The following is a 13,975-nucleotide window of genomic DNA, read 5'->3' as shown; positions in this document are numbered from 1 at the left end:
AACAGAAGTCGGAAGATGCGGTATCCGAGCCGTAGAGTGGATGAGAAAGAACAGTCCAATGAAGTTTTGTGAGTTCCTCTCGGGTGCGCAGAATTGTCAATCCTAAGGGCCCGGGTTCGATTCCCGGCTGGGATGGAGATTCCCCATCGACGTGCAAATCACCGAAGTGGCGTCAAATCTAAAGACTTGCACCCGGCGAACAGTCTACCCGATGGGAGGCCCTAGTCACACGACATTTTTTTTATTGCACCAGAGGGAGGACATCAAACAGAATAACTTCTTCAGATTCCCTGAAGATTGTCGCCATGACTTCAACGGCTGGTGGTGTCCGCCCCCTGTAGCTGAATGGTCAACGTGACGGATTGTCAATCCTCTGGGCCCGGGTTCGGTTCCCGGCTGGGTCGGGGAATTTTTTCCGCACAGGGACTGGGTGTTGTGCTGTCCTCATCATCATCCTATCATCCTCATCGACTGCAGGTCGCCGAAGTGGCGTCAATTTGGAAGACCGGCACCCGGCCAACTGTCTGCCCGACGAGGGGCCCTAGCCATATGTTTAAATAAATAGACGGCTGGTGGTTCGGCTTTGAACTTATTCTTCGAAGGAGAGGTGGTGTAGGGCCACTCCATGGATTGCTCTTTTGTTTCCAGTTCGAAGGGATCAACTCTGTCTCATCGCCTGTGACGATGCTCGACAGCAAATTGTCACGCTCAGCCCCGTAACGTGCAAGCAATTCCGCACAGATGCTACTACGTTGCTCTTTATGGTTTTCTGTTTGGTGGGCAGGAACACAGCGCTCAAACACCTTTGAGTACCCCAACTGGTGGACGAGTGTGTCAGCATTACGAACAGAGACGTCCAGTGGAGCAACGAGGTGTTTGAGTCTGCTCCGTTGGTTACCTCGAATGAGAGTGTCCGCACGGTCCAACATGGCAGAAGTCGCAACTGTATGCGCGTGAGATTACGACAGGTTTCCACGACCTTTTTGCGATGATGACAGACGCCTCGCCCAACAACTCATCGTGATTTTGTTCACTGCCACATCTCCGTAGATATTCTGCAAGCGCCTAAAAATATCAAAAATATCTGCGTGCGGTGCTCTGGGTTTTCGCGGATAGAAACTCAATGACAGCTCTCTGCTTGGAACGCGTCTCCGTTACGGACGCCATTTTGAAGGCTACGTGTAGCGCCGCCACATATTGTAATTTCATGAAACTGTAGACGCTGAATCGGGAATGTTTCACGGTGACCCACAACAAGTCCTGCGTGTTTCAAACGAAATTTACCGAGAAAAAAATGTGTTGCGTTAGTTACTGAACGCCTCTCGTATGACACACAGCAAACAGTTCGGATTTAAAAAAGAAAAGGATTGTCAACCGAACAGACTGTATTTAGAACTTCCTGGCAGATTAAAACTGTGTACCGGACCAGGACTCGAACCCCTGACCTTTACTGTCGTGCGCAGATGTCTACCAACTAAGCTACCCTAATATGACGCACGACTCGGCTTCACAGCTTTACTTCCGTCAGCACCTCATTTCTCACTTTAGAAACTTAGAGAATTTCTAATATGTAACTTGCGAGACTAGCACTCCTGGTAGAAAGGTTGGTTGGTTGATTTGGGGGAGAGAACCGAACAGCGACGTGATCGGTCCCATCAGATTGTGGAAAGAAGTCGATCGTGCGCTCTCAAAGGAACCATTCCGGCATTTGCATGAAGGGATTTAGGGAAATCACGGAAAACCTACATCGGGATGACTGGACGCGGGTTTGAACCACCGTTCTCTCGAATGCGAGTCCAATGTGCTAACCACTGTGCCATCTCGCTCGGTCTGGTAGAAAGAATATTGTGGAGACATGGCTTAGGCATAGCCTGGGATTTCGTTGGCAGAATGAGTTTTCACTCTGCAAGGGAGTGTGCGCACCCTAGTGGATTAAAACTGTGTGAGTGAAAATTCTTGAGGCTTCGTTTACCTGGACAGATGGACTACTTGAATCAATAAATCAGAAATAACTACCATTAGGAATAATTTTTGACTTCGCTAAGGCTTTTCCTGTGTGACGCGTGAAATCCTAATGCAAATGTTGGAATATTACGGAATAGTAGGCACAGCAGCTTCATAACCTGTATCTGATCTGAATGACCGAAAAGAAACTGTGTCATTCACATGACGATAGCCACTCACATTTCGAAATGATCAGACGTGGTGTACCGCTAGCTTCATTTCTGGGTCCTCTGTTGATTCTGATATACTATACGATCTTCCACTAACGGTTTCGGAACACGCAAATTTTGTACTTTTTGCAGATGATACGAATATAGGACTAAAAAATACTACCAGGGATTACTGAAAAGACAACTAATAAACTATTCAAAAACATCAACGCAAGCTTTGAGGCAAATTTACTATCAACGAATTTTGAGAATACTCAATACAGACAATTCAGTACCTCTCACAGAACTCCACAAGCTAGGAAATTAAGTTTCTCAGACGTCAGAAATACAAGAAGTAGAAAGTCTTAAATTTTCAGGAATACAAACAGATCACAACATCAATTGAAAGACCCATTGGCCAAAATTAATGAAGTTCCTTGGATGAGCTGCGTTTGGTGCAGTATGCATTATTACTGCTGCGGGTGATTTAAGGCTGCAGAAACTAGTTTATTTTACATATTTCCGTTAACTGATGATTTATGGAATCATTTTGTGGGGAGATTTAAGTTGCAAGGACGGTATTTTCTGAATACAGAAGCATATTATAAGAATTATGAATTGACGGCAATTGTAGAACGTCCTCGAGAGACCTCTTCAAGAAACTGGGTTTTGGACAATTCCTTCACAAAACATATATGCATTAATGTCCTTTCTCATTACCAGTATTTATCTTTTCGCAAAAAAGAAGAACGGGAATATAATCCTAAGACCAAAAACAACCTCTACGAAGGCCTCAAGGAGTTAACATTAATACGGAAAGCAGCCACGTACATGGACACACATGTATTAGACAACATACCAGAGCACATTAAATGTTCTATAGACAATGCAGTAGAATTAAATAAATTAAATAACTTTTTATTGGGCAACTCCTCCTATTGCAGTGAAGAATATCTTCGTAGATACTCTTAAATTTAATGTTTTATATTAATATGTAATTACCAATAGCATTGTAATACAGTAATGGAATGTCATTTCCTTGTACTGGTTCAAATGGTTCAAATGGCTCTGAGCACTACGGGACTTAACATCTGAGGTCATCAGTCCCCTAGAACTTAGAACTACTTAAACCTAACTAACCTAAGGACATCACACACATCCATGCCCGAGGCAGGATACGAACCTGCGACCGTAGCAGTCGCGTGGTTATGGACTGAAGCGCCTAGAACCGCTAGGCCACCACGGCCGGCCCTGTACTGGATTTAAATTAAATTTACATCGTTGACTGCTTTCCATCTCGCAGACACCACTCTTCCCGGGATCCGTGGACTACGGCTAATTGCATGACGACCAAAGTCACGGCCCCGTGTGAGCAGACCTGTGCTTCAGTGCTGCGGCACCGTGTTGCTTCAGATGGTGATATGATGTGCGTCCCGTGCCTTTTTAGAAATGACGTCAATAGTACCGTGGAGGATATGCCGAGCTGACTCGGGTCACAGACTTCGGGAACATCTGCTTTTCAATGATGAGTCAGCCGCTGCAGCCAAGTACTAGTTATTTCGGCATACGCAAAGTGCGCTGTAGAATACCCTCTTCAGTGCGGACACGTTCTTTCTGTTTCCTTCCCTCTTCTGATTACAGCAGGTGATATACGGACCGTGGTTCGTCAGAAAGTGCGTCAGGAATTCGTGTGCAGTACACTGCGCGATTGCCTGACGTTTGTGAGGTTGTTATAGGTTCGTCTTCCATTTCTCGGCGCCATCCCAGTCCTGGAGTATTGCTGTGCGGTGTGGGATCCGCATCAGGTGAGACTGACTGATGACACTGAAAAAGTACAAAGAAGGGCAGCTCGTTTTTTACTATCGCGAAATAGGGGAGATAGTGTCACAGACATGATACGTGAATTGGAGTGGCAATCATTAAAACAAAGGGGTTTTTCGTTGCGACGGGATCTTCTCATGAAGTTTCAATCATCAGTTTTCTCCTCTGGTTGCGAAAACATTCTGTTGGCTCCCACCTAATTAGGGAGAAATGATCATCACGGTAAAATAAGAGAAATCAGGGCTCGCACAGAAAAATTTAAGTGCTCGTTTTTCCCGCGTGCCGTTCGAGAGCGGAACAGTAGAGAGACAGCTTGAAGTTGGTTCATTGAACCCTCTGCCAGGCACTTTATTGTGAATAGCAGAGCAATCACGTAGATGTAGATATAGATCCCAGCGTTCCAACCAGAGGAGTGGGGATTCCAGTTTCTTATTGATCTTCTGTCCGTGATCAGGACACCTATGGGATTCTGAACTTGGTCGTAGTCATTCGTCTTCAGCTGTTGTGATAAGGACTTCCTGACTATGGTGTCGCGTCGTATTGTAAAATAACTTGAAAAATGGCTCTGAGCACTACTAGACTTAACATCTGAGGTCGTCAGTCCCCTAGAACTTAGAACTACTTAAACCTAACTAACCTATGAACTCCACACACATCCATGCCAGAGGCAGGATTCGAACCTGCGACCGTAGCGGTCGCGCGGTTCCAAACTGTAGCGCCTAGAACCGCTCGGCCACCCTGGCCGGCGTAAAATAACTACCACTGAATGAAACCGATGTTTCAGCCATGTCTGCAGTTCCCTTCTTCTCCTCCTACTGCTGTTTCATTCAGGGTCACTTATATTTGTGGATGACCAGTCTGCTAGGCACGACGTTACGTCACAATTTTAAAAGCTGCTACTATCATTGGTTGATGGGGGAAGTTGACAGAAAAATTTGTTAGGTTGGTTCACTGTGGTGAATACGGGTCTGCTGTTGTCTGTTGTCCCATACAGTGAGCAGTGACACGCATTTGGGGTGTAGGTAGCCGTTTTCCTCTCGTGAGGCAGCACGAGAAATCTGTGGCACCAAAACATGAGAAAGACTCGCCAGGGAAATAAAATTCGGTGAGACTACTGTACCTGCGAATGGTGGATGGTGAAACGCGAGATCAGGGAGGCCACTGAAGTAGTAAAATGTCATATCAGCATGAAAAGAGTCTGCCCCCGGTATCTGATTGGTCAGCGCGACAGAATGTCAATCCTCAGGGCCCGGGTTCAGTTCCCGGCTGGTTTGGAGATTTTCTCCGCTCAGGGACTGGGTGTTGTGTTGTTCTAATCACCATCGTTTCATCCCCATCGACGCGCAAGTTGCCGAAGTGGCGTCAAATGGAAAGACGTGCACTCGGCGAACAGTCTACCCTAGTCACACGACATTTATATTTTTAGTATGAAAAGAGGGGATGGCTGCAGGCCATCAACATCCTGACTGCCAGCCATCAGAGCCAGACAGGCCACGCAAACAGCTTGCGGCGCAAGCGCTACTGTCGGATAGCTCGCCATGAGGACCGATATGCCACACGAGGAAAACTGGAGTCCGCACCCTATCCCTTGTTGTTAACTACCAGTCACGGCGAGCGCCAATAGGCAACAGGAGACCGAGACAGGCCTTCCCACCCCCCGTCACACAGCAGGAGGGCAAGCCCATCTCCTCCACCGCAGCAAACCAAAAATATCAGCAATTTCTAAAATTGTGACTTAATATCACGGCCAGTAGAGGCATCTATAAATGGACCCTGGACAACACACTACGCCAAAAGAACCAGACAGCGGCCAGGGACGGTTATTTTACAGTATGATATCCAGCACATAAAATCCCGTCTGAGGCCTGCGATCATTTTATCTTAATAATTGGCAACCAATGCTGTACAATCGCAGTAAAGTCATGAGATGTTCAATTGACTCTTTTATTCGAACATGTTACGCGTTTCGGGATTACACTCATCTTCAGACATCACAAACTTCAACTCCTTCCTAACCAACCAGGCGTACAGCCTTGACAATTGAAAGAAAGTGTCCAATAACATACGACTATAAGTGCGACACAAGCAGTCGCTCTGCTACAAGTGCTAAAGGACTGCTTGTGTCGCAGTTATGTGTTACTGAACACTTTCTTTGAGTTGTCAAGGCTGTACGCCTGGTTGGTTAGGAAGGAGTTGAAGTTTGTGAAGTCTGAAGATGAGTGTAATCCCGAAACACGTAACATGTTCTACATCTACATCTACATCCATACTCCGCAAGCCACCTGACGGTGTGTGGCGGAGGGTACCTTGATTACCTCTATCGGTTCTCCCTTCTATTCCAGTCTCGTATTGTTCGTGTAAAGAAAGATTGTAAGTATACCTCTGGCGGGCTCTAATCTCTCTGATTTTATCCTCATGGTCTCTTCGCGAGATATACGAAGGAGGGAGCAATATACTGCTTGACTCCTCGGTGAAGGTATGTTTTCAAAACTTCAACAAAAGCCCGTTCCGAGCTACTGAGCGTCTCTCTTGCAGAGCCTCCCACTGGAGTCTATCTATCATCTCCGTAACGCTTTCGCGATTACTAAATGATCCTGTAACGAAGCGCGCAGCTCTCCGTTGGATCTTCTCTTCTATCAACCCTGTCTGGTACGGATCCCACACCGTTGAGCAGTATTCAAGCAGTGGGCGAACAAGTGTACTGTAACCTACTTCCTTTGTTTTCGGTTTGCATTTCCTTAGGATTCTTCCAATGTATCTCAGTCTGGCATCTGCTTTACCGACGATTAATTTTATATGGTCATTCCATTTCAAATTACTCCTAATGCCTACTCTCAGATAATTTATGGCATTAACTGCTTCCAGTTGGTGACCTGCTATATTGTAGCTAAATGATAAATGATCTTTCTGTGTATTCGCAGCACATTACACTTGTTTACATTGAGATTCAATTGCCATTCCCTGCACCATGCGTCAATTCGTTGTAGATCCTCTTGCATTTCAGTACAGTTTTCCATTGTTACAACCTCTCGATGTACTACAGCATCATCCGCAAAAAGCCTCAGTGAAATTCCGATATTATCCACAAGGTCATTTTTGTATATTGTGAATAGCAACGGTCCTACGACACTCCCCTGCGGCACACCTGAAATCACTCTTACTTCGGAAGACTTCTCTCCGTTGAGAATGACATGCTGCGTTCTGTTATCTAAGAACTCCTCAATCCAATCACACAATTGGTCTGATAGTCCATATGCTCTTACTTTGTTCATTAAACGACTGTGGGGAACTGTATCAAACGCCTTGCGGAAGTCAAGAAACACGGCGTCAACCTGTGAACCCGTGTCTATGGCCCTCTGAGTCAAATGGTTCAAATGGCTCTGAGCACTATGGGACTCAACTGCTGAGGTCATTAGTCCCCTAGAACTCAGAACTAGTTAAATCTAACTAACCTAAGGACATCACACACATCCATGCCCGAGGCAGGATTCGAACCTGCGACCGTAGCGGTCTCGCGGTTCCAGACTGCAGCGCCAGAACCGCGCGGCCACTTCGGCCGGCCCCTCTGAGTCTCGTGGACGAATAGCGCGAGGTGGGTTTCACACGATCGTCTTTTTCGAAACCCATGTTGATTCCTACAGAGTAGATTTCTAGTCTCCAAAAAAGTCATTATACTCGAACATACTACGTGCTCCAAAATTCTACAACTGATCGACGTTAGAGATATAGGTCCATAGTTCTGCACATCTGTTCGACGTCCCTTCTTGAAAACGGGGATGACCTGTGCCCTTTTCCAATCCTTTCGAACGCTACCCTCTTCTAGAGACCTACGGTACATCGCTGCAAGAAGGGGGGCAAGTTCCTTCGCGTACTATGTGTAAAATCGAACTGGTATCCCATCAGGTCCAGCGGCCTTTCCTGTTTTGAGCGATTTTAATTGTTTTTCTATCCCTCTGTCATCTATTTCGATATCTACCATTTTGTCATCTGTGCGACAATCTAGAAACGTAACCACAGTAAAGTCTTCCCTTGTGAAACAGCTTTGGAAAAAGACATTTAGTATTTCGGCCTTTAGTCTGTCGTCCTCTGTTTCAGTACCATTTTGGTCACAGAGTGTCTGGATATTATGTTTTGATCCACCTACGGCTTTGACATAAGACTAAAATTTCTTAGGATTTTCTTCCAAGTCAGTACATAGAATTTTACTTTCGAATTCATTGAACGCCTCTCGCATAGCCCTCCTCACACTACATTTCATTACACTACATGTTCAAATAAAAGAGTCAGTTCAACATCTGATGAATTTATTGAGATCGTACAGCATTGGTTGTCAATTATTATTTTACAGTATAACGCGGCGTCATGCACATAAAACCTTTAACTGAGTCTCGTCGAGGAAGACTACGCGCTTACATGGCTTCATAGGCTGCTTTCTTCTTCTGCATTTCTTGGTCAGTCGGGCATATCCGAACTGAGTTCCAGAACTGCCAAGCTAAGAAACATCACGGGCAGAGCTCCAGTCCCGAATGCTGCTGCTGCCTTGCAGCCGGAGTGTAGTTTATGCCGTGTGTGTGTGTGTGTGTGTGTGTGTGTGTGTGTCGCCAGCCGCGACGCTCCGTGCCGCGGTGTTTATTTTTTTGTGGGCCAGCCGATGCCCTCTGGGGCGACAAGTTGAGCGTTTCCTCCGCTGTCACGAGTCGCCGCCCGTTCTGTGGCCGGCCAGATAGCGTCTGTCGCCCTCGGAAGCTTCTGGAATTCGAAAGCTTTTCGTCCCTTGGCGACCGCTGTATACTTTCAGTGCTGAAGCAAAACATTTCTGGTGTTCCATCTTCTTCTACTGCTATCAGTCTTTGTAGAAGACACAGTTACTGCTAGGAGGGAAAACAATAATTAAAAGCTATTTTCTTTCTCTTTCATTTAGTTATTTAACGTGCTTCATTGCATTCTAACATTACATGCATAAAAGCTAACTTAAAATATTATCCATAGAATTTTAGATTAACATGGATACGAGGGTGATTTGGTAAAAAAAAAAAAAATTGCAAACAACTCACCTTACTTCGCAACACAGTCTCCTTTGAGGGACACAGCACAGGCTTTGTCCAGCGATCGTCCAGCTTTTCCATCCCATCAGAAAAATAGGTTCTGTCAAACTCAGCAAAATACTCGTTGACTGCAACTATCACATTCTAGTTTGGTGAAAATTTCTTCCCAGCAAAGTTTCAAGTTAGGGAACAGTATGGAGTCACTTGGGACTACTATAGTGAATAGAGTGGGTGAGGTACCAGTTCAAAGCCCAATCCGTGCACTTTCGGCGTTGTTATGGCTGATGTGTGGAATTGTGCATTGTTTTGGTGAAAGACCACTTTTTGCTTGCTACCCAAGGGCTTTCTTCAGTCAATCCAACTTTCAGACGATGCAACAAAGAAGCATAGTGTGGGTCCAGGTACGGTTCTGCCTTTCTCCAAGTAATATGTGAGGATTATTCTTTGGGAATCCCAAAAACCAGTGGCAATCACATTGCCAGATGACAAAATGGCTTTTGCCTTCTTCGATGCACTTTCACGAACCTTTTACCATTGTTTTGACTGCCGTTCAGATGCTGGAGTGTAATGACGGATTCAGGTTTCATCAACAGTCACAAATCGTTGTAAAAGTCTTGCGGATTGCCATTAAACATTGCCAGACATTGTGCTGCATGCACTTTTGGTCGATTGTGAGCAGCCACGACACCCTCCTCTCACACAGCTTCTTCATGGACAGTTCTCCTTGCAGGATGATAAGCACTCGCTCATTGGAGATGACTACAGTCTCGGCATTCTCTTGAACTTTTATTCGGCGGGCTTGCATTATACTGTACCATGAATTTTGTCAACGATTTCCTCCGCGGTGATCTCACTGGACGGCAGGATCGCGCTTCGTCTTCAGTGCTTGTCCGATCACGTTTAAATTCATTAATCCAGAAATAAATGGTCGGAGGAGAAACCGCGTGAACTTCATCCAGTTCTGTTTTGATTTGTGTGGCAGTTCAACCCTTCCAATGAAAATGTTTAATAACAGCACGAAACGCGGTATTCACCGTTCTCAACCGCATTTGACACACTGACTAATCCAGACGGCTGTCAACAATTAACTGTACGCTTTACATTGTTGAAATTCATTATACAATCCTTCATACAATCAAGCTTACCATCCATGAACGTGCAACAAAAATGTTCCATTCTTTAATACAAATTTAACAGGCTTATGAAGCCACCCTCATAATACAACTCACAACTCATACAGTTACATGATTTACATTCCATATACAAAATTGAAATATATGAATATTTAAAATTTTACCGAAATAAATTTACATGTACAAGCGTTTCAGTTATCAAAAATTTACTGAAATAAAGTTACATGTACAAGTCTTTCAGTTATGAATACAAATCTGTTAGCCTCCCAACAAACGCCCAGGTTTTTCGGGGCATGAATGAAATTATGGTTGACACGAAACAATGGTCATACAACTGAGAATCTTACTGAATTACAAAAGTTATAAAATATGTCGTGAAATTATGAACAAAATCTCATTTGTTCATGGGTCGTTCTTCTTTAGTTCCTTGCTTCCTGAGTGTGTCCCTCTCTTTCGTTAATTTAGTGCGGGTGAAAAGTAGATGATCAATAGATTAAAACTGTGTGTCAGACCGAGATCGAACTCGGGATCTTCGCCTTTCGCGGGCAAGTGCTCTGCCAGCTGCGCTACCCAAGCACGACTCACGACCCGTATAAATTTTGATTTACTTGAAAATTCAGTCGTCATGTACACCTTAACGAAATTTCCAAAGAGAAAAGCAACTTCATGGTAATGATATCTAAAATAGTGACGAACCAAAATCTAGATACAGATTTCGACGCCTCTCATTTTGAGAGGAGTTAATGAATCAGTCAAAATGGCAACAACTGTTAAAAACTGTTCAAGTTTTAAACTGGCATCTTCTTCCTCGTGGAAGGCACAGTGATACAGCAAAAACCGCTTTTCTGTCTGTCTGGACTGAGCCTCTGTCTGAAGGACGTGGTCAGTTACCTGTCCATTTTCCAACCACGTAGTGGGCAAGGCCTCTGTTTTTTGAAACCTGAAGACTACCAGAGTGCGGTGTCTGTCCGACCTATTCAGTTTGAGCTGCGAAATGGACAAGCTGTTACAGCCTCAACACAGTTGGTGACTACATCTTGCTATAGGAATTTACCGCCAGGCAGCAGTTCTCCCCCTTTGTGGGCTTGATATAACTCTCATGGTTCAGCATTCTGCCTCCGATTTGATCGTAGTCCTGTGTATGTAGCTACGATTCAGTACATGTTTTCTGTGTCGTTTCTGATTGTGTAATGCCAGTGAAGGATACCCTACGCTTAATATTGTGTTTTACTCAAGTCTCATTTCAGAATATATTTGTTTTTATTACTCCTCGATTTCCTTCTTATATCCTCCCAACTTTCCCAGTATCCAAAGAAACCAGGGACACCCTCGGCAAGTGGAAAAAGTTCCGAATCCTTACAAGGTCAGATACTGGATAGGAAATCAATTTAAATCCCTGATCCGCAAAGTGGGGCAAGCTCTATGCAGTTCCGCCGCCCAGGTACTCCAAGAGCTGTGCAGGGCACTTGCGTGAGGTAGCACAAAACGTCTATGCGAGCCAGATTATCGGAAACCTAAGTTGAATTTAGTTTTCATTACATCGCAAGTCGGAATTTTTCCAAACCTAGGGCGATGCTAGGATTTCTGTCACTTAATGTTTCTTTCACCTCTGGACATGGTTAGTTATTGCACCACAGTTCGGAGCTCACCTTAAATTGTGGATCCCAATAAAGAGTGCTGATTGGAAAAAAGTTATTTTGTAATATGCCCCAGAAGACATTTATACTTCGCAAGCCATCTTATGGAGTGTGGCGGAGGGTACTTCGTGTACCACTACAACTTTCCCATTTTCCTGTTCCAGTCGCGAATGGTGCGCTGTAAGAATCGATTGTTTATAGACCTTAGTGTGAACTTTTACCTTAATTGTCTTCTTCCGATATGTACGTAGCAGAGAGCAATATATCTGTTGACTATTTAAGAAACGTATGCTCGTATAGCTTTAACAGTAAACCATCGCTTGATCCATAACGTCTCTCTCATAGCGTCTACCTCTGGAGGTGGATGAGCATCCCCGTGACGCTTTTGGTCTTACTAAATACACCTGTGACGAAACGCGCTTCCTTTCTTTGTATCTTGTCTGTCTCCTTCATAAATACTGTCTAGTACGGTCCAAGGTTGAAGATTAGTACTCTAGTGTGGGTCGAACGATTGTTTAGTAAACTACCTCCTTCGTGGGTGGATTGCATTTACGAGGAATTTCGTGAGTGCGATGTTGCAAGTCTTTAGTATGGCTCATTTGAAAGTGTTGTGCTAACAATTATGTCAGGAAAAATATTATCTGCTAATGACGCACCATGAACGTCAGGAGAGCGACAGAAAATGAATGTCTGGGAGGTGCAGAGATCAACCGTCTACGGGATGTATGTATTACACTTCACAAAATGGACGTCTTCGACATTCAAGAAATGTTCAGAAAAAAAACCCTGAACTTGCACCATGAACACCAAATGAAAAATGGCGCACCACAATGATCACAAAGGTTTGCACCATCAAGATCGAAAGTGAAGTCCTTCGGAGTTAAAAACTGTGCATGACATTCAGCTAGGTATCCACTCTTAAAGAAGGCATATAGAATCATGGTAAGTGATGGCATGTAATCGATATGAAACAGTCTATAGTGGAGCTGATTGTGAAACTGGCTAAGGCATAGCTCCAGATAGTGCGATAATGTTTTGTAGGAACAGATAAAAACAAACATCCAGAGGCAGAATTTGTCCAGTGTTTCCAGGTAGTGTGAACTGCACTGTCACGCACCTTGCAGGAGGGATAGTTTGCTCTAAAAGAGTATGATTTTTATACACAAACTAGGAATCAAACAAAAGCAAATTATTTTGATCAGCTATTGGCCAAAAGCAGTGCTCGTACCATAGTTGAAGATCTCTTACGCCCATTTTCCCACTCTCGCTTTTAGTGACGCAAATGTTCCGTACTACCCTAGCAAGATCGCGCACGCGAGAAAGAATAATAGGGGGTAGAGCACCACCAATTTCTCGCAACACAGTAAATAACTTTCCAGCCAGTTTACCATCCAGATTAACAGTCGGCATAATTGTATACGAATGCTTAAGGGTTTGATGTTTGTTGATACTGATACAACTCTCTTGGTATCTCTGATTTCCAGGGTTCCTTTCATATGCATTTCCTCTTCAAATCCCGATTGGTCGGAGTTGAAAATAAATTCCTTACTGAACGATGGGACAAGTTTATTTATCTCATCTATAAATTCTCGGGCCTATTCCTCAGTTTTCTATGCATCTTCAAGTTGTCGCTTTGTTTGAAATTTCATTGTCTTACGTCTTCCAGTTCTGATGCACTGTTTGAAGTTGTGCAACCATGCACTGCTTCCCTTGAAATCTCTGTAATCTATCCCGCGCGTAGTTTGATGTGCATAACGTAGCAGGTCACTGTTATGCATTTCCTGTAAGTTGTATCGAGCACCCTTGAAACACGCAAACACCAAGTTTTGTAGCAAGTGGGCCTTGTTCTCCTTTTAATATCTGTAGTTTTTCTTATGCACTACACGGTCAAATTGCTGCGCACTTATTCGAAATCTGTTCATAATTGTTTTCTATACTATGCTGCGGATAATTTTCCATGTACTTAATTATGTTTGGTACCCGCTCCTTGGACAACGATTGTCATTTGCTACGTTTCACTGGCGAGGGCATTAGTGGCTCCATGTCCGACAAGAGTGATGAACTACACGGCCCGTCAACTGTTAGAATATCACTTAGACTTGTTAAGAGCGTATCGTCGTCATTTCACTTCTCGAGTAAATTGTCCTCACTGTCGTGCGTATACGACGGCACACATTCCACTGACT

At 44.3% G+C, this 13,975-nt stretch overlaps 1 long non-coding RNA gene across 1 annotated transcript in view; it reads left to right on the top strand.

Annotated features, from left to right (window-relative positions):
• Positions 1-13,975, top strand: part of LOC124777090 — a 700,755-nt gene that overhangs the window by 495,170 nt on the left and 191,610 nt on the right. The window lies entirely within an intron of this gene.

The sequence above is a fragment of the Schistocerca piceifrons genome, chromosome 2, assembly GCF_021461385.2.
Source record: "Schistocerca piceifrons isolate TAMUIC-IGC-003096 chromosome 2, iqSchPice1.1, whole genome shotgun sequence".
Taxonomy (NCBI): Eukaryota; Metazoa; Arthropoda; class Insecta; order Orthoptera; family Acrididae; genus Schistocerca; species Schistocerca piceifrons.
This window is presented reverse-complemented; position numbering and strand designations above follow the sequence as displayed.